Source organism: Cervus elaphus, chromosome 21 (genome assembly GCF_910594005.1).
Source record: "Cervus elaphus chromosome 21, mCerEla1.1, whole genome shotgun sequence".
NCBI lineage: Eukaryota > Metazoa > Chordata > Mammalia > Artiodactyla > Cervidae > Cervus > Cervus elaphus.
In genome coordinates this window covers 79,248,416-79,271,711 of record NC_057835.1, presented here as the reverse complement: position 1 = coordinate 79,271,711, position 23,296 = coordinate 79,248,416, and positions in this window count along the sequence as shown.

Below are 23,296 nucleotides of genomic sequence, written 5' to 3'. Positions count from 1 at the left end.
CTCCATTTCTTACTTATTCTATAACTCTTATTTTCAGTGATGGAATTATATTCTGATAGTCAGAAAGAAAATAATTGATCTTTCTTGTTTTTAGGAGCAAATCTATACAACCAAAAGAAGAAAAATGCCAATTCTTTTTTATTGATAAATAAAGTCTATTATGAGTTAATTGTTTTAAAATGGTTCCAACTCTGAAAAATTTAAAAAAAAAGAATATTCAGCTTCATACTACTTCATAGTAGTTAAAGAAAGTTACCCTTAAATTTATATTAAAAAATATTCTGTTAAAGCTAGTTCAGTTAAACTCCCTTTAGAAAAATAAAAAAATCAAACTGTAGTAGTTAAATAATGATTATACAAAGTGATTTTAAGGGAAAAGGAAAAAAAAAAACAAACCCTCACTGTGCTTACTATCATAACTGTGACATTCTGGGGAGATTCATTATCTTACTTTTTTTTCTGTTAAAATCATAATTTGTAAATTGAAGATAATATTATTATGTCATAACAGAAAGAGTGATGTAGATTAAAGTATTGAATCTAAACCTTCTTGCAGAGTGCTTTAATCAACAAAAACTAGATTTAGCCAATAGATCAATGTGCCTTTATCACCATTTTCACCAATATTCATTTTTAAATTTCTTTTAGGGTGTTTCCCCAGGAGCCCAGTGGTAAAGAATCCACCTGCGCTTCCGGAGACTCGGGAGTGTCAGCAGCAGCAGTATCATCATATTCTCAAGTGAAGGCAGCATATCTGTTGGTCTGCAGGTAAGATATCCATGTTCAATTGCTTTATTTTCTTTGGTTTATGAAAACTTTACCTGTGCAGGGCTAGAATTCTCTCTCTTTCTCTTTTAAAAGAAAGCTCCATTTAAATACATTGAATTTCCATTTATAGTAGCATCAATTACTGCATGCATTCATTCATCATATATTGATTGAGAACCAACTCACTGACAATCTTTGAACAAGATTTTGGAAATACAAAGGTAGCTGTGAAATAATTCATGGCTTCAGGACGTATGCTAAGATGATTTCAGCTGCAAACAACAAAATAGCAACTACAAGTGGCTAAAACTAAAACCACTGATATTCTACAAGACCAAGATAATCAATGTACTTGCATCTGTACGTGTGCCCTGCTTTCTTGTCCATTACAATGAGTAAACAGCACATCATTCTTTAGAATGCCTATCCTTTCACCAAGATATTGGCCAATCCTCTCTTGTCTAACTCATCATTATTCCTAAAATTAGCTCCTCTCCTGGATCTTTAGTTATTCCTTCTTCTGATAGTGTGATTTACAAGAAAAAAAATATGAATTTGGTCATTCAGTTGAACAAAATATATTTTTCATATATATTTGGTTGTTGTTTAGGACTCCTTATGGACAGCTCCATGATGCTTGGAGTTTTCTGAGTGTTGACAGTGGCAAAGGTGTCTCTTGCTATAATAATGAGGTGACTTTTGAACCCCACTAAAGGATGATGCTAGTTGCCAGGAGAATCAACCATGTGATTGGATGGTTGGAAATCTCAGTGCTATCTTTACCCCACATCCAGGGGGGTGTGGGCCTGGAGGTTGAGTCAATTGCCAATGACCATCGATTTAATCAATCATGACTATGTAAAAAGCCTCCATAAAGACCCAAGAGAACAGGGTGCAGAGAGCTTCTGGGTTGGAAAGCTAGAGATTTAAAGAGAGTGGTGAGCTAGGAGAGAGCATGGAAACTCTGTGCTCTTTCCCAATTTTGTCCTATGCATCTCTTCCATCTGGATGTTCATCTGTGTCCTTTTATAATAAATTGATAAGTTCAGTTCAGTTGTTCAGTCCTGTCCAACTCTTCACGACTCGATGGACTGCAGCACACCAGACCTCCTTGTCCATCACCAACTCCCAGAGTCTATTCAAACTCATGTCCATCATGTCAGTGATTCCATCCAACCATCTAGTCCTCTGTCTTCCCCTTCTCCTCCCACCTTCAATCCCTCCCAGCATCAAGGTCTTTTCCAGTGAGTCCATTCTTAGCATCAGGTGGCCAAAGTATTGGAGTTTCAGTTTCAGCATCAGTCCTTTCAATGAATATTCAGGACTGATTTCCTTTACAATTGACTCGTTGGATCTCCTTGCAGTCCAAGAGACTCTCAAGAGTCTTCTCCAACACTACAGTTCAAAAGCATTAATTCTTCAGCGCTCAGCTTTCTTTATGGTCCAACTATCACATCCAACATGACTACTGGAAAAACCACGGACTTGACTAGATGGACCTTTGTTGGCAAAGTAATGTCTCTGCTTTTTAATATGCTGTCTAAGTTGCTCATAGCTTTTCTTCCAAGGAGCAAGCATCCTTTAATTTCATGGCTGCAGTCACCATCTGCAGTGATTTTGGAGCCCAAGAAAATAAAGTTTCTCACTGTTTCCACTGTTTCCCCATCTATTTGCCATGAAGTGATGGGACCAGATGCCATGATCTTCATTTTCTGAATGCTGAGTTTTAAGCCAATTTTTTCACCCTCCTCTTTCACTTTCATCAAGAGGCTCTCCTTCTTCGCTTTCTGCCATAAGGGTGATGTCATCTGCATATCTGAGGTTATTGATAATTCTGCTGGCAATCTTGATTCCAGCTTGTGCTTCATCAAACCTGACGTTTCACATGATGTACTTTGCATGTAAGTTAAATAAGCAGGGTGACAGTATACAGCCTTGACATAATCCTTTCCTGATTTGGAACCAGTCTGTTGTTACATGTCCAGTTCTAATTGTTGATTCTTGACCTTCATACAAATTTCTCAAGAGGCAGGTCAGGTGGTCTGGTATTCCCATCTCTTTCAGAATCTTCCACAGTTTATTGTGATCCACACAGTCAAAGGCTTTGGCATAGTCAATAAAGCAAACATAGATGTTTTTCTGGAACTCTCTTGCTTTTTCAATGACCCAGTGGATGTTGGCAATTTGATCTCTGATTCCTCTGCCTTTTCTAAATCTAGCTTGAACATCTGGAAGTTCAGCGTTCACATACTGATGAAGCCTGGCTTGGAGAATTTTGAGCGTTACTTTGCTAGTGTGTGAGATGAGTACAATCGTGCAGTAGTTTGAACATGCTTTGCCATTGCCTTTCTTTGAGATTTCAATGGAAACTGACCTTTTACAGTCCTGTGGTCACTGCTGAGTAAGTAAAATGTTTCCCTCAGTTCTATGAGGGCTCTAGCTGATTAAATTGAACCCAAGGAGGGGGTCCTGGAACATACCATCTGTACCAAGTTGTTCAGAAGCACAGGCAACAAACCTGGGCTTGCTTCCGGTATCTGAAGGAGGGTGGGCCGTCTTGTGGGACTGAACCCTGAACCTGTGGAATCTGATTCTATCTGAAGGTATACAGTGTCAGAATTGAATCAAATTGTAGGACACCTGGTCTGCGTCCATTGCCATTACTGGCAAGTGGAACCATTTTCCATGCTGCATTTTGGTCTAAGAATTCCCTTATCTCTCTGTTTGATCACTCTCAACGGTGCTGAAGTATACTATATCATTTACCATCTCAAAGTACTTTTATTGTGTCCATTCCACCCTCTTACTTTCTCCTTATTCATTATTATGCCATGCCAGTGAAAAATTAATCAATCCTAGAAATATAAATTTTTATTTGAACCAAATTTAAAAACTATTACCCCCAAGAAGAGCACCTCAGAAAGTTTTGAGAACTATTCGGCCCTTTTGAAGTCAGTGAAGGTGAAAGTGTTATTTGCTCAGGCCTGTCTGACTCTTTGCAACCCCATGGACTATAGCCCACCAGGGTCCTCTGTCCATGGGGTTCTCCAGGCACGAATACTGGAGTGGGTTGCCATTCCCTTGTCCAGGGGAACTTCCCAACACAGGGATCAAACACAGGTCTCCTGGGCATAGTTATATAAGTTTTTTGATACAGAGGACTATACATTAAATGTCTTATTATTGACCGTTTAATTCAGATCTAAGCATCCTTGCAGTCTCTTATAAGATCAAGAAATAATGTTATGTTTTGAAAAGTTGTCATACTGATACTAGGAGAATGTTGCTCTTTGTGGCCGAGCAGGATTCCTTCTGATGGAGGAGGTTTAGCTGATGCATAATGCAGATACTCAGCTGCATAATGCAGTTTGAGTCAGCTCCAGGAGTTGGCGATGGACAGGGAAGCCCCATGGGGTCGCAAAGAGTGGCTGAACTGAACTGAATACAGATACATGATGCTCAGTAGGTAGGAGGTGAGGCGACCCAAGGCAGAGAAAAATGCTTATGTTTACATTTTTCTTGCCTTGCCATAAATATCAATTTTAAGTTTTGATAGTAAAATTGTTTTAGGATGTTGTTTCTAGTCTCCATCTTGTCTCCTCATCCTTTAAGTATCTCGAAAACAACGTCTTGTCAGGTTATCTCCCCACCTTTCAACTGACAATACTTTGGTGAAGATCACTGATAACTTCAGCATCAACAAAGCAGTGGTTATCAGCCTTCATTTACTCAAAAACTAACAGCATTTCCCCTGGCTAATTACTCCTTTGTTCTTTAAATGTTTTCCCTTCTAGGCTTCTGGGTCATCATTCTTTCCCTTGAATTGCTTTCTACCTCACTTACCACTCCTTTCTGAGCTCCTTTTGCTAGTTCTTCATCTTCCTCAATGTTGCAATAATGCTGCACCCAGGATCCACCCTCAGATTTTTGTTTTGTTTTGTCCTATTGACTATAATCCCTCCTACACTTCCCTGGTAGCCTGGACTATAAAGTATCTGCCAGCAATGCGGGAGACCTGGATTTGATCTCTGGGTTAGGAAGATCTCCTGGAGAAGGGAAAGACTATCCACTCCAGTATCCTTGCCTAGAGAATCCCATGCACAGAGGAGCCTGGCGGGCTACCCTCCAAAGGGTCGCAGAGTTGGACACGACTGAAGCGAGAAGCAGCATGTCAGCCATGGGAAGTGTGTTTTGCTCTTGGGTAATTTCATTACTGTGACAGGAACCTTTATAATTTACCCTGTTAAGGGATCTGAATGCTGGCATCTGAAGAGAGACTTTGCTGATCCTTCACGATTTGCCCTGGGGTGTCCCCTGAAGCAGAGAGCTGGCCCTAGTCTCCACCACTCCCCTGCTTTAGTTTCACCACCGGTGAAGCCACCAAACTCTTAACTCTGGGACTTCCACATTCAGGGGAAGCCCTCCGTAAGGTAAACATGAGGCTTTCAGTCTCTAAAGCGTTCCTCTGTGTCACTTCAGCCCAGGGGACGTGTGTGTCCACACAGCATCGGATGACAGAAAGGTAACCTCTTCACGCCTCCTATGGAAGCCTGGCGTTCTGTCTTTCCCTTTGGTGCCTCCCAACGGCGTCAATCACTCTGCGCGCCCAGGGGCTCAGTAACTTTCAGATACAGAATCAGCCACTCTGACTTTGTACTTGGGACAGAGGAAGGTTCAACTGCACCCAGTGATACTGCAACCGGGGAGGGGGCGTGGGCAAGAAGGCCACCGAAATAATCCTCCATCTAGATGACCTAAGTAGAAAAAGCAATTCTCTCTTAGCTCCCAGTCCTCTTTCATATTAGCCTTTGACATTAAGAGAAAAAAAAATGGAAAAATCATTTAATGTTTGGTTTTCATTTTATTTTCAGAGACACAAATCTCAGAACAATAAACAAACAGTCTAAATTCAAATTTATTTTTAAAAATTTCCATCTTAAATGTTTTGCCTTTTCAGTAATATACCCAACACTTGATAACCTCTTTGTCTAGGAAGAGGTCTTTACAGAACTTCACATTATCCATTTACACTTGCAAAAGCAAGAAAAATAAAAAAAGAAATATGCTTGTAAAGCATATTTGTAATTGAGTGAGCCTCCATAGTATTAATACTTAATCTCTAAAACTATTATTTATGAATATCCAGATAGAACATACCTTCATAACACCGAGTACCATTTTAAGTCTCAGAAAATATTAAAGATTTAGTCTGTGGTATGGAAATGAAAGTAAGGAATCATTATGACTCACATATCTTTCCCATAATTTCTTGTCTCTATATTTTATTGACTCACTTGGTAAGATTAACATGTTAAACAGTTTACAACAAAAGTTGACACACTTTTAGGTTTGTTAATGGAAAAGAGAACATACACAATTATTTAGTAGCGAAATTTTAAATATGACTTTAAGGAGGAAATCTGAGAATTTGAGGAATGAACTGTTCAAAGTGACTCTTAGTATATAGTGCAGATAATATGCTTTTAAAAATTGATACCCTTTTCTTATACACCTAAGTGCTGCAAACAGACATCCTGAATGTTTATTTGTCTTTCATATGTGCTTAATTTGCACTCAAAAGTCTCCCTTCATCCCCATCTCTATAATAAGGCTGATCCTCACTTCAGAGTGTGGGGTGATGCCTAACCAGTTAAATGGAAATGAAAATAGGCAAAACCTTTTGATATTTTATAGGTTCAGATGTAGCATGATATCTTATCAGAATGGGTATAATTCATGAAAGAGCTGCATCAAACTATTTCAAATGTTAGAACTTGTCCCCAGTAATCTACAGGTAATATGTATAAGTTATTAATGCAGGTCTTCCTTCTACTGGTTACTAACTTTTGCATTTTGAACCCATAAGTGAGTGTCCCCCTGGACAGTAACCTATAAATGGTTACCTGGAGTAACCTGGACAGTAACCTATAAATGATTAACATGCAACAAACAACTGCCAAAAGCTTGCAGTTTTTAAGTCAGGCGTTGTTGGATAGAAACACTTCTTTCTGCTGTAAATGGCCTTTTTCACATCCCATTGCCAATTTATACAACTAGAAAACAAAGGACAAATGACCTGAACGAAAAATCTATATTGAAGGATGCTTCCCTTCACAGCTAACAACCCTGGGACAAAGTATCATTAACAGCAGGAACTTTGGATCTTTTAAATGTTTATTTATTTGGCCACCTAGGGTCTCAGTTGCAGCATGCGGGATCTTTTCTTGTAGAATGTGAGCTCTTAGTTGGGGCTTCTGGGATCTAGTGCCCTGACCCGGGATCAAACCCGGATCCCTGTGTGGGAGCACAGAGTCTTAGTCACCAGACCACCAGGGAAGTCCTTAATGGTACTTTCTAACTGGTGATCTGCCCTGAACCCATTTATTAAACAGCCTGTCTTTGGAAACAGTTGTGTTGTAGTTACAGTTAAATACCTTAGGCATCCTTAAAAGTCCCACATGTGATAATAACGTGTAGGGTTTAAAAATAGCATTCATAATTTAAAAATAATACAGAGGACTATGCAAATGCATTTTTCAATAAAAACCTGAATTTTCACTTTGCACTGTTTTAATTTTTCCCGTATTAAAAGTAGAGACATTATATAGTCTTCCCTCAATGTCTGTGAGAGACTGGTTCCACGACACTTCAAGGATCAGGGATACTAAAATCCACAGATGCTCAAGTACCTTATTTAAAATGGCATGTGAAAAAGTGAAAGTGTTAGTCGCTTAGTCATGTCTGACTCTTTGCAACCCCATGGACTATAGTCTGCTAAGCCCCTCTGTCCATGGGATTCTCCAAGCAAAAATACAGGAGTGGGTTGTCATTCCCTTCTCCAGGAGATCTTCCAGACCCAGGAATTGAACCTCGGTCTCCTGCATTGCAGGCAGATTCTTCACCATCTGAGTCACCAGGGAAACCCATAAAATGGCATAGTATTTGTGTAACTTATGCATATACTCCTATATATTTTAAAGCATCTCTAGGTTACTTATAGTATTTCATACAATACAAATGTTAGGTAAATAGTTACCAGCCCATAGCAAGTTCAAGTTTTGCTTTTGGGGTCTTTTGGGAGTAAAATTGAAGTACATTTGAGTAAGTACACATTTTAACATTTTGACTATTCAAAAATCGTGTATATCTTCATTTAGCTGTTCACATCATAGCTGTTCACTCTCAACTCTCCCCCAAATAGATAACCCAACACTCATTGTTTCCACAACTTTTTCTAAGTGACAATTATCTCTCTTCTAGTTTAGTGAAAATCATCTAATTTAAAGTTTCTGGACATCTTTGATTAAGGTATAAAGTCAATGATTTCTAAAATATTACATAGTTTAAAAATATCTATTTCCACATTTCTAGAAAATGCATATATATATATATGTTATTATATATGTTATATATATATATATATAAAACACAAATGGACATCCAGCAGTGGCAGTAACAAAGTCAGATTGCTGAGTGATACTCTGTGATAAATCTATGCAACCCCTGCTCCTTCTATCATAACCAATCAGCTTATGAAGCAAGAATTTTTGTTGATTGCCACAGAGCCTGTCATCCTGCCTGCTTGAGTTTGCAAAGGTATTTTTTTTTCCAATAAAACATTCTAGCAGTCTATGTCCATTTTGAGAGGTGATCCATATACCTTTTGATCAAATCCACTTATTATCCATGCTCCAAACTCCTTCCTTTCAAGTGCCTGATAAATTGTAAAAACCAAGAGTCCTTGCACCCAGTGTATATCTTTACCTTAGACCTCCTTCCAGTTGATATTGAAATTTGGCATGCTGCTAAATGTTTACAGAAAAGATTCTTTCTTTCCTTTTTTTGAGGGTCCTGAGTGTGTCACTAAAGATACACTGTATTTACTTTCTTATTGCTTCTAACTTATCAAGCAGAATCATTAATAAACCAGGTTCACTTAAACTTTATTCAGGAGGTCATAAGGAATCTGCATGAAAATTCTTTCACCACAAATGTGAGTTGTTTGAGAAGAGGCAGTATAATCAGCACACTAGTAGTTTAGTCTTCAGGAGATTTTCAAATCTAGTCTGGAGGCATAATTCCACATGATGATGAAGAATTACCTAACACACTTGATTATGGTTGGTGGATCAGAGAACTTTGGGCTGTATTATTGTTAGGGTCTTACATGAGCGTCATAGCAAACCAGGAATTGCCTTGAGACCAAAAATGGCTATTTGCTCAATAAAACTTGACACTGTTAAAACAAAAACAAATAGCAGCAGCAACAAAATCCTAGAATTCTTTTCTGTGATGTACCTATAAAAGCCTTCCTTGGATAGCATGTATCACTCGCTAATTTTGGCAAGGGATCATCAGGAGACACTGCTACTGAATGTTGTATTTCAGCCTCGGTCAGCTTCAAATCGCTATAGCCTACAACCTACAGTTCACGCCGCAAAGGCAGGAGAGCAAGTGTGGTATCATTGGTTCTAAAACAGAATGAGAATCACCTCAAATTTAACTTCTTTCAAATTGAGGAAGATGTAACACAGAGAATGTAATTTGGTAAGACACTCAGAAAGTAATTGAGACAGCGGGAGCCTGAATTTTCATGTGACTTATCTCTATTTTCCAAGCACAGAAGTAATTTAACAAGGTACCTATAAAGTACCCGTGACTTCCTATCCACCTGGACATATCATCTTAAATAATTGATCCAGCAAATTAATGCAATGCCCTATAGGATGTTAAAGTGACCAAAATCTCTCTGAACAAAATTATCAGGAGGCTCAATAATTGGTAAACACCTGAGCCAATATTGTAAAAGTTGTTAAAGAGAAAACTGCAGGCCCAGAGTGACTTCACTTGCCTTGAATCCCATGGTACCAAACCTCGATTTAATACCCAATCTAATTGTAGTTTCCCCTTTCCCAGGAATGTAACCTTAATCAGCCACTTTGGAGCTTTCTTGTCAGCACCAATGAGGCAAATCTGCCACAGGAGGCCTGCTCCTTTCCCCCAAGGAAGAAGAAGTAATCTACATGATAGACTCCCGCCTTTCTCCCCAATGAAGGTAACCTGGAAAGAAACAATTCCTTCTTTCCTTCTGCTAAAAAACATCCCTGCTACACTTTGCTTCTATGAGAATCTTCCATTTTGTAGAATTCTTTAGAACATCTCTCCACTTTCTAGAATGGGATACTGCCAGGTCATGAATTGCTTAATAGACTAATTGGATCTTCGGATTTACGCAGTTGAATTTTCTCTTCTTTTTAACAGATTTGGTGGCAATGATGGGATCCAAAGCAAACTTCCAATAGCACTAGGGCTGAAAGAGAAATGCAGGCAGAACGCCTCTCAGTTTGAGCTCTGCGTTTTCTTGTATCCAGGCTGGCAGACGGTTCTGTCTAGAGCGGGTAACTTGGACTTTCAAATCACAGTTTCCAGGTTTTTGGGTTGAAAACCCTAGCCCTTACTTCCGTTCCCAGGTTCCACACTAGGAACTGCTCACGGTTTAGTCTGCGATTGCTCAGTTGTCTGGCATCTTTTCCTAGCTGGTGGCCACTGCAGTTTTCTGCTTTTCTTTGGACTCAGTTTGCAGACCCCATTCCTTGGGGCTTCTTGCCTTCCTTTCCCAGTCCAAGATGGTAACGCAGAAGGGGCTTTTTTTTTTTTTCTGGACTCATTAATACCACTTGGTTACTACCGATATTTTAAGGTGCATGTTTATTTATCTTGTTTTGTGTAAATAAAGGCTAATTGCTAGTGGGGTTCTTTATGTCCAAATAGTTAAGCATACCTCTTTTCAGTACACTTGCTTATTTTACACCTAAGAACTGTGATCCCAGAAACTATAGACATTTACAAAAATTACAAAATCTTTTCAAGCTTGTTTTGCATCCTGAAAGCTTGGCTTGGTAGCCATCAGGTTGGGGCTTCAAAATATGGCCAAATAGAAATGTGAGTTGCACCCCATTTATGGCTAGACATAGCTGGATAAAAATGTGGATTAAATTCCATTGTGGCCAGGGACCCACCAAACTTACAAAACATTATAAGAACATTCTAAATAAATAATATCATTTTAAAACTGCACATAAAAACAAGGGCTTCCAAATCAAACAAACAGATTGGGATACGTATTTTAATTAGCATGCAGAAGCCTCCAAAAGTTTTCAAATTTCCAAAATAGATTCATTGAAATATTTATTGCAAAAGACTAATAAAAATTAAAGAGATAAAAGGGATCTAAAACAAAAGCTACACACTAATTCTTTGGAGAATTGGAAAGGCTTGCCTCTGTGTTACAAATCTCCGTAGGGTTAAACGTGTGGCTTTAAAGTCCAAATTTCATCTGCCTTTCCCCCACCCCAAACCTCTAATTTTGCCTATTTTTAACAAATCTTCACCACTAATATTAGTAACTATGAGACCTACATGGCTGTGTGTGTGTTTATGTGTGTATGTTGTGTGTGTATGTGTGTGTGTGTGTGTATAATTTGTTTTACCTTCAGATGGTATTGCCAAAATTAATTTGTGAAAGAGCTCATTTAGTTGATGTGAAGGCATCTGTTTTTAAGAACTGGGCATTCTCAAGTACTCAGAGCTATGACAACAACAAAAGAAAAAACACTCACCCAGATGTTTTCTAGTTCACCTCGTTGCAGGAAAATAAAGGAGAGCCTAGGAGGATGGTCATGCCCTAGGTCCCAGGTGAGTCCCTAGGGTGGGCCACAAAGCGAGGGTCCTTGAATTCTCTCAGGAGGGAATTCAAGATAAAGCCGTAGTACTGTGAAAGCAGGTTTTTTTTTTTTTTTTTTTTTTTGTCTTTAGAGAGCTACACACTCCATAGACAGAGTGTGGGCCAACTTGGAAGGTGAGAGGCTGCCCCAGGATACGGGGTGTCTCTGAAAATGACAGCAGCCCTGGAAGATCCATGTCCAGAAACAGAATGTGTCCATCCTGAAAGGCTTGAGGCCAGCCCTAAAATATGGGGTGGTTAGTTTTTATGGGCTGAGTAATTTCATAGGCTAACAAGTGGGAAGATTATTCCAACCATCTGGGGAAAGGGAGGGGGTTCCCAGGATTCGGGCCGCCTACGCCTCCTGGCTTTTTACGTTCAGCGTTGCCTCGGCGCCTGGGGTGTGTCCTGTAGTGCGCTAATGACGACGCTGAGTGTATAAGGAAACTCAAGCCCACTGGAAGTCAATCTTCCACCATCTGGGGTCCAATAAGTTCTAACCAGGTTTTGTGTTGTCCTGTTCTTCTTAAAGGTAGTATTGTTCTTTTAATGGTTGTGTAGCAACCCCTTCTTTTCTGTCTCAACATAATCTGGGATAATTTTTGTTAACTAAAGGCAAGGTTAAATTTGTTGGCTTAATTAACAGACATGTCCTTAACCTTATCACCATTAAATATAATGAAGATTAAACAACTTTTATTGTACCAGGGTTTAGTAGTCGAATTCATGTTATCTCTGTTGAAAAATTTTCAGCACGGGAAAAAAAAAAGAGAGAGAGAGAGAGAAAAAAAGAAATAAAATAAAATGACAGAATGCTAGCTTGTTTTTTCTAATGTCTCATGAACTTTTCATGGGTAATTATATTTGTAACTTTTGGAAGCAAGTGTTTTAGATAGATGTAAATGTACTAAGACTTTGTAGATAAACTCTTTAGTAACAATTATATTTTATGTGTACTTAAAAATAGTTTCCAAAATCTTTTTGATAACTTGAAATGTTAGTTTTGATAAACTAAATTAAATGATAGATATTTATTAATTATCTAGATCATTTCCAAAAATAAATTAAAATAGTGAAACATTAATTATTGAACATACATTTACCTACTTCTGGTTTCCTATTTCAGAGAAGCTAAAGATAAATTTTGTTCTAATGGTTCCCATGATTTGTGTCATGTTGAAAGATTATACTGTGAAAAAGCACATTTCTAGAATATATGAATGTGTTCATAAATTTCTAGAATATATGAATGTGTTCATAGTCTAAAAAAAAATCCTCATATAACGATTGAAGGCAGGAGGAGAAGGGGACGACAGATGGTTGGATGGCATCACTGACTCGATGGACCTGGGTTTGCGCAAGCTCTGATGATGGACAGAAAAGCCTGGTGTGCTACCGTCCATGGGGTCACAAAGAGTCGGACATGACTGAGCGGCTGAACTGAACTGAACAGAATCCTTAAAAATGGAGATGTGTGGATATTGTCTATCCTGCTTTACAAAAATATGATCCCCCATTATCAGAATTTTGCCATTATTATTTCCTTGTAATATGACGATGTTCTGCTTCTAAGTCAAAATAATTAAGATGGTAAAACAATAACTGTAAGTTAAACAAATAGATGGGACTATGGAAAGCCCAAGATAGATGCTAGGGTCTTCCTGGCAAATCCCATTTCCTTTTTTTGCATCCCTTTACTCACCATAGAGCATCTAAAATGACTCAAATATTTTGAATAGACTTTGATGGGGAAACGTCTATAAAACTGCAAAGACAATTTACTAGAGATGTCTGACCCACCAGGTACATAATCCTGGAGAAACCAATTTTGTCCTCAGGGGCCACAGACTTCCTTCCTCTGGACCCTTTGGACACCTGCAGCTGGACTTTATTCACCTAACATTCAATGTGAGTTATCCACATATTCCAGTTATGTATGTTTTCCAGATGGGTTGAAACCTTCCCCTGTCTCAAGGCTGACATCTTCACAGTGGAAAAAAGGAAAAAAAAACTCTGCTGGAAAATATGTTTCCCATTTGAAGTATATATTCCACAATTTCCAGTGATCAAGGCATGAAATTCACAGGGCAAATCATGTACGCCTTAATGAAAACCTTGTAAACTTCTTGGAATCATCAGGCAAGGTTAAGAGAGCTAATGGAAAAACCAGATTCAAGCAGAATAAATATGAATAATGTTGGTAATGTTGGACTAAATAAACTGATGAGAGTGACTATGATTTTTACAAGTTTGTGTTTAAAATATTGCTTTTAAAATATTTTTTTCTTAGATTTAAAGAATTCTTTCCTGTTAAGCATTATTATTATTATTATTATTACTATTATTTTTTAGGACTTCCCTGTAGCTCAGACGGTAAATAATCTGCCTTTAACAAAGGAGACTGGGGTTTGATCTCTGGGTCAGGAAGATCCTCTGGAGAAGGGAATGGTAATTCACTCCAATATTCTTACCTGGAAAGTCCCATGTACAAAGGAGCCTGGTGAGCTACAGTATGTGGGGTCAGAGTCAGGCACGACTGAGCGCTAACATACTCACTTAAGCATTATGTTTATCGTTGACATTGCTATTATCAGTGGTACAGCCTGCAGTGACTGTCCCTTATCCCATTAAGATATTTAGGTTTGTATTTTTGAAAGCGCTGATGGAATAAAAGAATGCTACAGACACTAGTTTGAGAGTCCTGGCCTAATGTATCTAGTCTTATTATATTATCCAGGGGTACACTAATAATGTATAATTGGAGGTGTAACAGAATCAGAAAAGTAATTCAGGAAGTTTAAGCTAATCATAGTCTTTAAATATGGGGACAAGATTACTCAAGACCCCTCTTTGAAGTGACATTAGGGATGATCTGTGGAAAAGAAGCCTTTCTTAGGTTTGAATTCTACCTTTTACCTCCCAGGCTTGCTCATTTGGGTCAATCACATCATGGTATTTTTCCCCTTTTTCCTTCATGTTTCCTAGTTCCTTATAGTGAACATTCTGTCTTGGGTTCTCTGGTAGCTCAGCTGGTAAAGAATCCACCTGCAATGCAGGAGACGGTGGTTGGATTCCTGGGTCAGGAAGGCCCCCTGGAGAAGGGGTAGGCTACCCACTCCAGTAGTTTTGGGCTTCCCTGGTGCCTCAGATGGCAAAGAATCCAATGTAATGTGGGAGACCTAGGTTCGATCCCTGGGTTGGGAAGATCCCCTGGGGGAGGGCATGGCAACCCGCTCCAGGATTCTTGCCTGGAGACTCCCATGGACAGAGGAGCTTGGCGGGCTACAGTCCTTGGGATCGCAAAGAGCTAGACATGACTGAACGACTAAGCAGAGCACAGTCTTGTCTTATACTAAAGACACCCCAAATCATTGACTTAAGTAGCACATAAGTTTATTTCTTAATCGTGTAACAGACTCTAGAGAGTGGGAAGGATTTTCTCCCCAAACCAGTTCAAGAACTTTCACCAAATGGGCAGTTGTTGCTGCTGTTTTTCAGTCTTGAAGTCCTGGCAGACTCTGCGATATCATGAACTGCAGCACGCCAGGATTCCCTGTCCTTCACTGTCACCCAAAGTTTGCTCATGTTTGATGAGTCGGTGATGCTAACCAACCATCATATCCTCTTTCACTCTTTTCTCCTTCTGCCTTCAATTTTTCCCAACGTCAGTGTCTTTTCCAATGATTCAGGTCTTCGCATCAGGTGGCCAAATTATTGGAGCGTCAGCTTCAGCATCAGTCCTTCCAGTAAATACACAGCATTAATTTCCTTTCAGATTAACTTATCTGATCTCCTTGCAGTCCAAGGAACGCTCCAGAGTTTTCTCCAGCACCACACTTCAAAAGCATCAATTCTTTGGCACTCAGCCTTCTTTATCATCCAACTCTCCCATTTGTACATTGCTACTGGAACAACCATAGCTTTGATTATATGGATCTTTGTCAGCAAAGTGATGTCTCTGCCTTTTAATACACTGTCTACATTGGCCATAGCTTTTCTTCCTAGGGGCAGTTGTCTTTTAATTTCATGGTTGCAGTCACTGTCTGCAGTGATTTCGGAGCCCAAGAAAATAAAATCTGCCACTGTTTCCAGTTTTTCTCCATCTGTTAGCCAAAGTGATGGGACTGGATGCCATGATCTTAGTTTTTTTGAATGTTAAGTTTAAGCCAGCTTTTTCGTTCTCCTCTTTCACCCTCCTCAAGAAGTTCTTTAGTTCCTGTTAACTTTCTGCCATTAGAGTGGTGTCATCTGCATATCTGAGATTGTTGCTATTTCTCCCAGCAATCTTGATTCTAGCTTGAGACTCATCCAGCTCAGCATTTCCCATGATGTACTCTGCATATAAGTTAAATAAGCAGGGTGCCAATATACAACCTTGATGTACTCCTTTCCCAATTTGGAATGCATCCATTTTTCCACGTCCGGTTCTAACTGTTGCTTCTGGACCTGCACACGGTACCACACAGGAGAGGAATCTTGGAGGCAGACCTTACAAACAATGCCTATCCTTTAGATAACTGCAGTCCAGGTTTCATCTTAAGTGAATAGCATGAGCTATGTTAAACCATGAGCTGGCTATTTTAAGCCAGAACCACCTAGCTAATCTGCTTCTGTATTCCAGACCCACAGAAACTATGAGATAAAAAATAGTTATTTTTAAATAATTAATTATACAGCAATAGTTAACTAACACCATTCTCAACATATTAATAACATTGCTCTCTATATGTCCACTTACATTTTATTCTGTGTTCAATAAGACCTTGAAGTTGTCCTAGTTTTTCCATATAATGATGTTATTCTTTTTGTATTCATTCTCCTGTGTAGGAATTAGCCGGTGAATTTTTCCTATAGACCAGATTTGGGCCACATGCAGCTGAAAACTGACTGGGGTTTATTGTGTTATTTTCTAAGTAGGCTTTCTAGAAGAGTATAGGGAGCCACAGAATTGCAGTCTGAGAAGGAAACTAAACCATGAGTTGAGGAAAAGAGTTTCATCTGCAGCAGGAGAAATGCAGATGACCTATTGCCCAAGTGTGCGTAGGTTATCCAATGACCTTTTGAAAACACCTATTAGAGAACAGCTTTAACCGTCTGCCCAACTCTAAAATTGTGACGCTAGCTCACGACATTACCAATCACACACATATTCTGCTCATTTTCCCCTCATTCTGCCAGTACAAACTTGGCAGTGGGTGTGGATTTGAAACAATTGAAATCAAGGTGCCAGTGTAGAAGAAGCCTTCAATTATTCTTCATTAGAGACGCCTCCACTGGGATGAAAAACTTTGTCTACCATATCGGTTAAAAAAGGATGTTGGAGCCCTCAAGCCAGCAGCCACTGCAGCCTCTTGGACTGTGCACCCTGAGGGGATTCAAGGATGCAGAAAAGCGTACCAGTCACAGGCAGCCAAGGTGCAGATCAAAGGAGTATTTCAGTGAGCCCAGATTCTTGCATTTTTCCATAATTAGAAAAGTGTCACATTCATTAACTTGAGATGTCTAGGGTTTTTTGTTTCTTTGTTTGTTTTAATTTATAGTAATATTTTGATGTTCTGACTACCTGGTTTTTTGGGGTTTTTTTTTTTGTTTGTTTGTTTTTGCAAAACTTCTGTATACCCTGGACCCTCCCTTAATCTTCCCAAGCAGTCACTCAGAGCTATCTGAGAGTATGTCTTCTGGACTTAAGCCCTCCATTGTGTCTGCCAAATAAAACTAATTCTTACCTTTTAGGTTATGCATTTTTTATCAGTCAATAAATGCATGCATCCAAACTGGGGGTGGGGAGGTATTTTCACTTTGAACTAAGTTCAAAGTTTGAATCTGATATGGAATTAGAGACTCTAATAACTAAGTAAATATAGTTTGTATTACCAAAAACATGACAATAGAACTCTCTATATTTCATCCAGCAGCAGTGGAAAAATTAGCTCCCTTGTATCTAGGTAGAGGAAGAATGGGAAACCAAAGTAAAATTGCTTTATGATTAAATCCCTAAGGTATTTCACTGTAATACTTTATTGGGGAATGTGCAAAATTACATAGACCAAATATAGACAATTTGATTGATGCAACTCTTTCCTTAAAACATGCATGCTAAAATAATCATTTTCCTTAAGTATAACTAAGTTGAAGTAACATACTTTATAAAACTAAATAGCTATTCCCCTTCTCTATTTTATTTTGTGAAGCTATACACAATGTAAGGGAGTGATGCTTTTCCTTCTCATCTCAATGTAATTAGCTGTTGGAATTTGATAACTAGATATAAACAACTCCTGTTGGAATTTGATAACTAGATATAAAAAACTCCATAAAAATTTTCCAGGCACATTCCACCCTGCTGTATTTCTCCACAGTTTTCAATCACATTCTGAGAGGCATAAATAGATATATTATCTTATTTACATAATAGAGTCATGGAGTCAGCATAGCTATTGCATAGGCTATCATGTCAGTGAGAGATTTAGAGACAAGTCAGGTTTAAGAAGAGATTCCAACATGCATTCAAATCGATCTGCAGCATATATATAGATACAAACAAGAACTTAGAAATGGTTGAAATTAATTTCTATCCAAACTTGTTCAAATTGATAGAATAACAAGGAATATATAGCATATAGTATATTTATCTCCATTTTTACTTTGTTTTGAAAAATAGTGTGAAAAAAGATTTTCATATTAACTTGTCTCATGCAATATCCCTCAGTTAAAATTGTTTCCGTTTTCAGTACTTCTGTTCTTAATAGAAAAAGCTACAATTTCAGGACAAATTTAAAAATGCATATGTTAGGAAAAAGAGAATCCACAGATGATCAATTTTAATACATGCATTTTAACAATTTTTTTCATGTAGTCTTACTTTAGAACAAAGATAATAAAGTCCACACAGTTTAGCTTTACAGAATCATATTTTAAGAGTAAAACAGTTAATTTCTTCAATTTGTTAGAGAAATTTTACGTTTTCTAACTTTCTAAAGCATAAATGTATAAGGAGAACTCAGCATTAGCAAAGAGCTGTACTCTCATATTATTTCTAAAAGGGCTAGAATTATTTTCCATCTTGCAAATGCACTGTAGCTTATGATCATTTGTCATTTACCTAAGAGCTATCCCATAAAAATCAAAAACACATACAGAATCACAGAATGATAGAGATAGAAGCCCCTTTAAACCTCACTAAACCCAATCCTTCCTTTTACTTTCTCATCCCTTCACTTTAGAAGAAGGGAAGTAAGATCTAGAAAGCTAACAAATTCTCTAGTGGCAGAAGATAGCTGATGTGAATAAAGACATATTTTAAACAATGATAAAATTTTCAGTTATGAATTACAAAGCCAGTATCTAGCTTAAGTCATATAATCTTTACTTGGCATCCCAATTGGTGACTATGTTTCAATATCTAGTAAGAACAAATCACCTTTCATGCTTTTCTCTTATTTCTGTCTAAAAGAAAATTAAGAGGAAGTAACATGTTGTCTGCCTAGGAACTCTATCTCGATAATCTTTATTTTCATTCAAACCAAATAATGTTCATTTCTACCATTATCATAACTAGCTACAAGGTACTTCCAGTAAATTTCAAACATCTTTCCCTTTGACTGTGTAGATCACAATAAACTGTGAAAAATTCTGAAAGGGATGGGAATACCAGACCACCTTGCCTCTTGAGAAATCTGTATGCAAGTCAGGAAGCAACAGTTAGAACTGGACATGGAACAACAGACTGGTTCCAAATCGGGAAAGGAGTACATCAAGGCTATATATTGTCACCCTGCTTATTTAAATTCTATGCAGAGTACCTCATGAGAAACGCTGGGCTGGATGAAGCACAAGCTGGAATCAAGATTGCTGGGAGAAATATCAATAACCTCAGATATGCAGATAACACCACCTTTATGGCAGAAAGTGAAGAAGAACTAAAGAGCCTCTTGATGAAAGTGAAAGAGGAGAGTGAAAGCTCAACATTCAGAAAACTAAGATCATAGCCTCTGGTCCCATCACTTCATGGCCAATAGATGGGGAAACAGTGGCTAACTTTATTTTTTGAGCTCCAAAATCACTGCAGATGGTGATTGCAGCCATGAAATTAAAAGACACTTACTCCTTGGAAGGAAAGTTATGACCAACCTAAACATCATATTAAAAAGCAGAGACATTACTTTGCCAACAAAGGTCCGTCTAGTCAAGGCTATGGTTTTTCCAGTAGTCATATATGGATGTGAGAGTTGAACTATAAAGAAAGCTGAGTGCTGAAGAATTGAGAGTCCCTTGGACTGCAAGGAGATCCAACCAGTCCATCCTAAAGGAAATCAGTCCTGAGTGTTCATTGGATAGACTGATGTTGAAGCTGAAACTCCAATACTTTGGCTACCTGATGCAAAGAGCCGACCCATTTGAAAAGACCTTGATGCTGGGAAAGATTGAGGGCAGGAGGAGAAGGGGACGACAGAGGATGAGATGGTTGGATGGCACTACTGACTCAATAACATGAGCTTGGGTCAACTCCGGGAGTTGGTGATGGACAGACAGCCCTGGCGTGCTGCAGTCCATGAAGTCGCAAAGAGTCAGACACGATTGAGCAACTGAACTGAACTGACAAAAGTGAAAGTGAAAGTTGGTCAGTTGTGTCTGACTCTTTGCAACACCATGAACTATACAGTCCATGGAATTCTTCAGGCCGGAATACTGGAGCGGGTAACCTTTCCCTTCTCCAAGGAATCGTCCCCACCCAGGGATTGAACCCAGGTCATCAGCATTGCAGGAGGATTCTTTACCAGCTGAGATACCAGGGAAGCCCTAATGTATAGCAGAACTTATTAAATTTGCAATTGATTCTCCACCTCTAGCTTCTGAAGATTTTAGCAGAGCCCGTTCCTAACATAACTCTTAAAAAACTGTGAAGTTAAATTTATTTTAAACAATGTGAACCTTCACTTATAACAAGATTCAAACAAGTAAATGCAGTAATAATTTTGTTGATGATAATCACATTTAAATAAAATGTATCTAAGCTCTACTTTTGTATCAGATTAAGGAAGTATTGCAAAGTCATTTTATTTTATACTTTGGAATGAAGCAAATCTGAATTAGTCCAGATTCTATCTCATGCTTTTCAGGAATTGAAAATATGGATATTTTACTGGACTAGAAAGGAAAGACCACTGTATCACCAATTTAAAATGATACAAACTCTTCATGTCTCAGCTAAAATATGCAACATAGACAATTATCACCTTATGAAGTTGTTTGAAAGAGTTAAGAGAACTTAAAGAAATATATCTAGCACAGTTCCTGATAATGTGTCATTCAATTTTTTTTTCTAATTCTTTTTTCATTAATAATTTAATTTTTCCAGTTTGGAATTTTTATCCAATTTTTAAATTGTTAGTTTATTAGTGAGTTTTATGTGTGTGTGTGTAGCTTTACTTTTGAAATGATTTCCTGAAGAACTCCCTTGTCAATAACTTCTTTCAGTAATGATTTTCATTAAGCAGATGATGTAATAAGATTTTCATATATTCATTCCATTTATAGTGGAATTATTTTTTAACAAAGCAAATAATTATAAATTATAGAATACAATTATTTGTAAAATTACTCATATGTTTAATAAAGTCATGTTTCATGTAGTCTAAGGATTGGTAAATCCAAGCAAATTGTATTGTAAGTATTAAACTAGATACAGCAATATTCCTTGATATAATTTATGAATATTTATAGCATCACCATTAATAATATAGATTAGAATTTCATATATATGACTTAAAATGGCTAACTCTGTCCCAAATCTTATAGATGCCTTTGTCATATTTGTTTTAAAATATTGCATATTTATAAAAAAAAAAATAAAATAAAATAAAATATTGCATATTTATAAAAGCATGTCCATTGCATAGCAATTTGGTAAGATATATATTCTTGTAGACTTTGGAATTCACCAAAATATTTGCAGGTTTTATTGATTCCTGGATCCTGTTTCTTGAACAGAGAAGAGTTCCAAAAACAGAATAATTTTACTTGATAGCCTGCAGGTTTTGGATAAAATTTATCTTTGTGAGACTAGCATCCCTAAGAGACATAGTTAATGAATATTGGGGCAGACCATCTTCTTAACACAACAGTTCAGTTCACTTCAGTCCCTCAGTCATGTCTGACTTGCTGTGACCCCACAGACTACAGCACATAAGGCTACACATAGGGTGAGTTTATTAGTTTCAGTTTATCTTATGAATTCTTTTCTAAAAATCACTTATGGTATAACTGACATAGAAAAAGCTGTGCCATTTAATGTATGCAAATAAAGAAGTGTGGAAACTATTTATGATATTATCATGTCTTCTTTGGATAAATGTATGTATCTAGATCCTTGGTCCATTTTTTTTTTTTTTCTGTTTTTGCTTTTGAGTTATGGGCTCCTTATATATTGTAGATATTAGCTTTTTATCAAGACATGGTTTGCAAATATATCTCTTGCTCCATAGATTGTTTTTTTTTTATTTTGTTTATAGTTTTCTTTGATGTGTAGAAACTTTGTAGTTTGATATAACCCCATTTGTCCATTTATGTCTTTGTTGTCTGTGCCTTTGATGTTATATCCAAGTAATCATTGCCAAGGTCAATGTAAAGAAGTTTTGCTTTATGTTTTCTTCTAGAATTACTTTCCTTTTTTTTTTTTTTTTTTTTAGCCTCAGTTCTTATAGTTAAGTCTAGCTCATCTTGAGTTAATTTTGTTTATGGTGTATGATAGAAATTCACAACTTACAGGACTGGATCAAGAAGAAATTGAATCATGGAAGAGATCAGTAGCAAATAAGGAGATTGAATCAAGAATCAAAAACCTCCCAATAAAAGCACTAGATGGCTTCACAGGTGAGTTCCACCAAACTTTTAAAGATGAATTAATACTAATATTTTCTAAGCTCTTCCAAGAAACAGAAGATGAAAATATAGTTCTGAACTTGTGAAGCCAGATGCCAAAGCCAGACAAAGACACCACAAGGAAAGAAAACTACACAAGAACATCTCTGACAAACATAGATGCAAAGACTCTCAACAAAATGTTAGCAAACCAAATTCAACAACACATTAAAAAGATCACACACCAAGAATGAGTAGATTTATTCCTGCCATGCAAGAATGGTTCAATGCACTATTAATGAACCAGTTCAGTTCAGTCGCTCAGTTGAGTCCGATTCTTTTTGACCCCATGGACTGCAACATGCCAGGCCTCCCTGTCCATCACCAACTCCTGGATTTTACTCAAACTCATGTCCATTGAGTCAGTGATGACATTCAAGCATCTCATCTTCTGTCATCCACTTCTCCTCCTGCCTTCAATCTTTCCCAGCATCAGGTTCTTTTCCAGTGAGTCAGTTCTTCACATCAGGTGGCCAAAGTATTGGCCTTCAATGAATGTCATACAACAAATTAACAGAAAGTAAGACAAACTTATACGATCATCTCATTAGAAGCAGAAAAATCACTTGAGAAAATTCAACATCTTTTGGAACCCACTCCAATATTCTTACTTGGGAAATCCCATGGACAGAGGAGCTTGGTGGGCTACCGTTCATGGGGTTGCAAAAGAGCAGGACACAACTTAATGACTAACCAATGAAACAACAAATATAATTGTATAATATAAATCTATCAATTAATTAGGTATAGGATAAACTTCCCTAAACCCAATAAAGGCCATATATGAAATGTCCACAGCTAACAAAAAGATCACTGGAGAAAAATGAAAATTTTTTCTCTAAGATCCAGAAAAAGACAAGGATGCCCACACTTACTACTTCTATT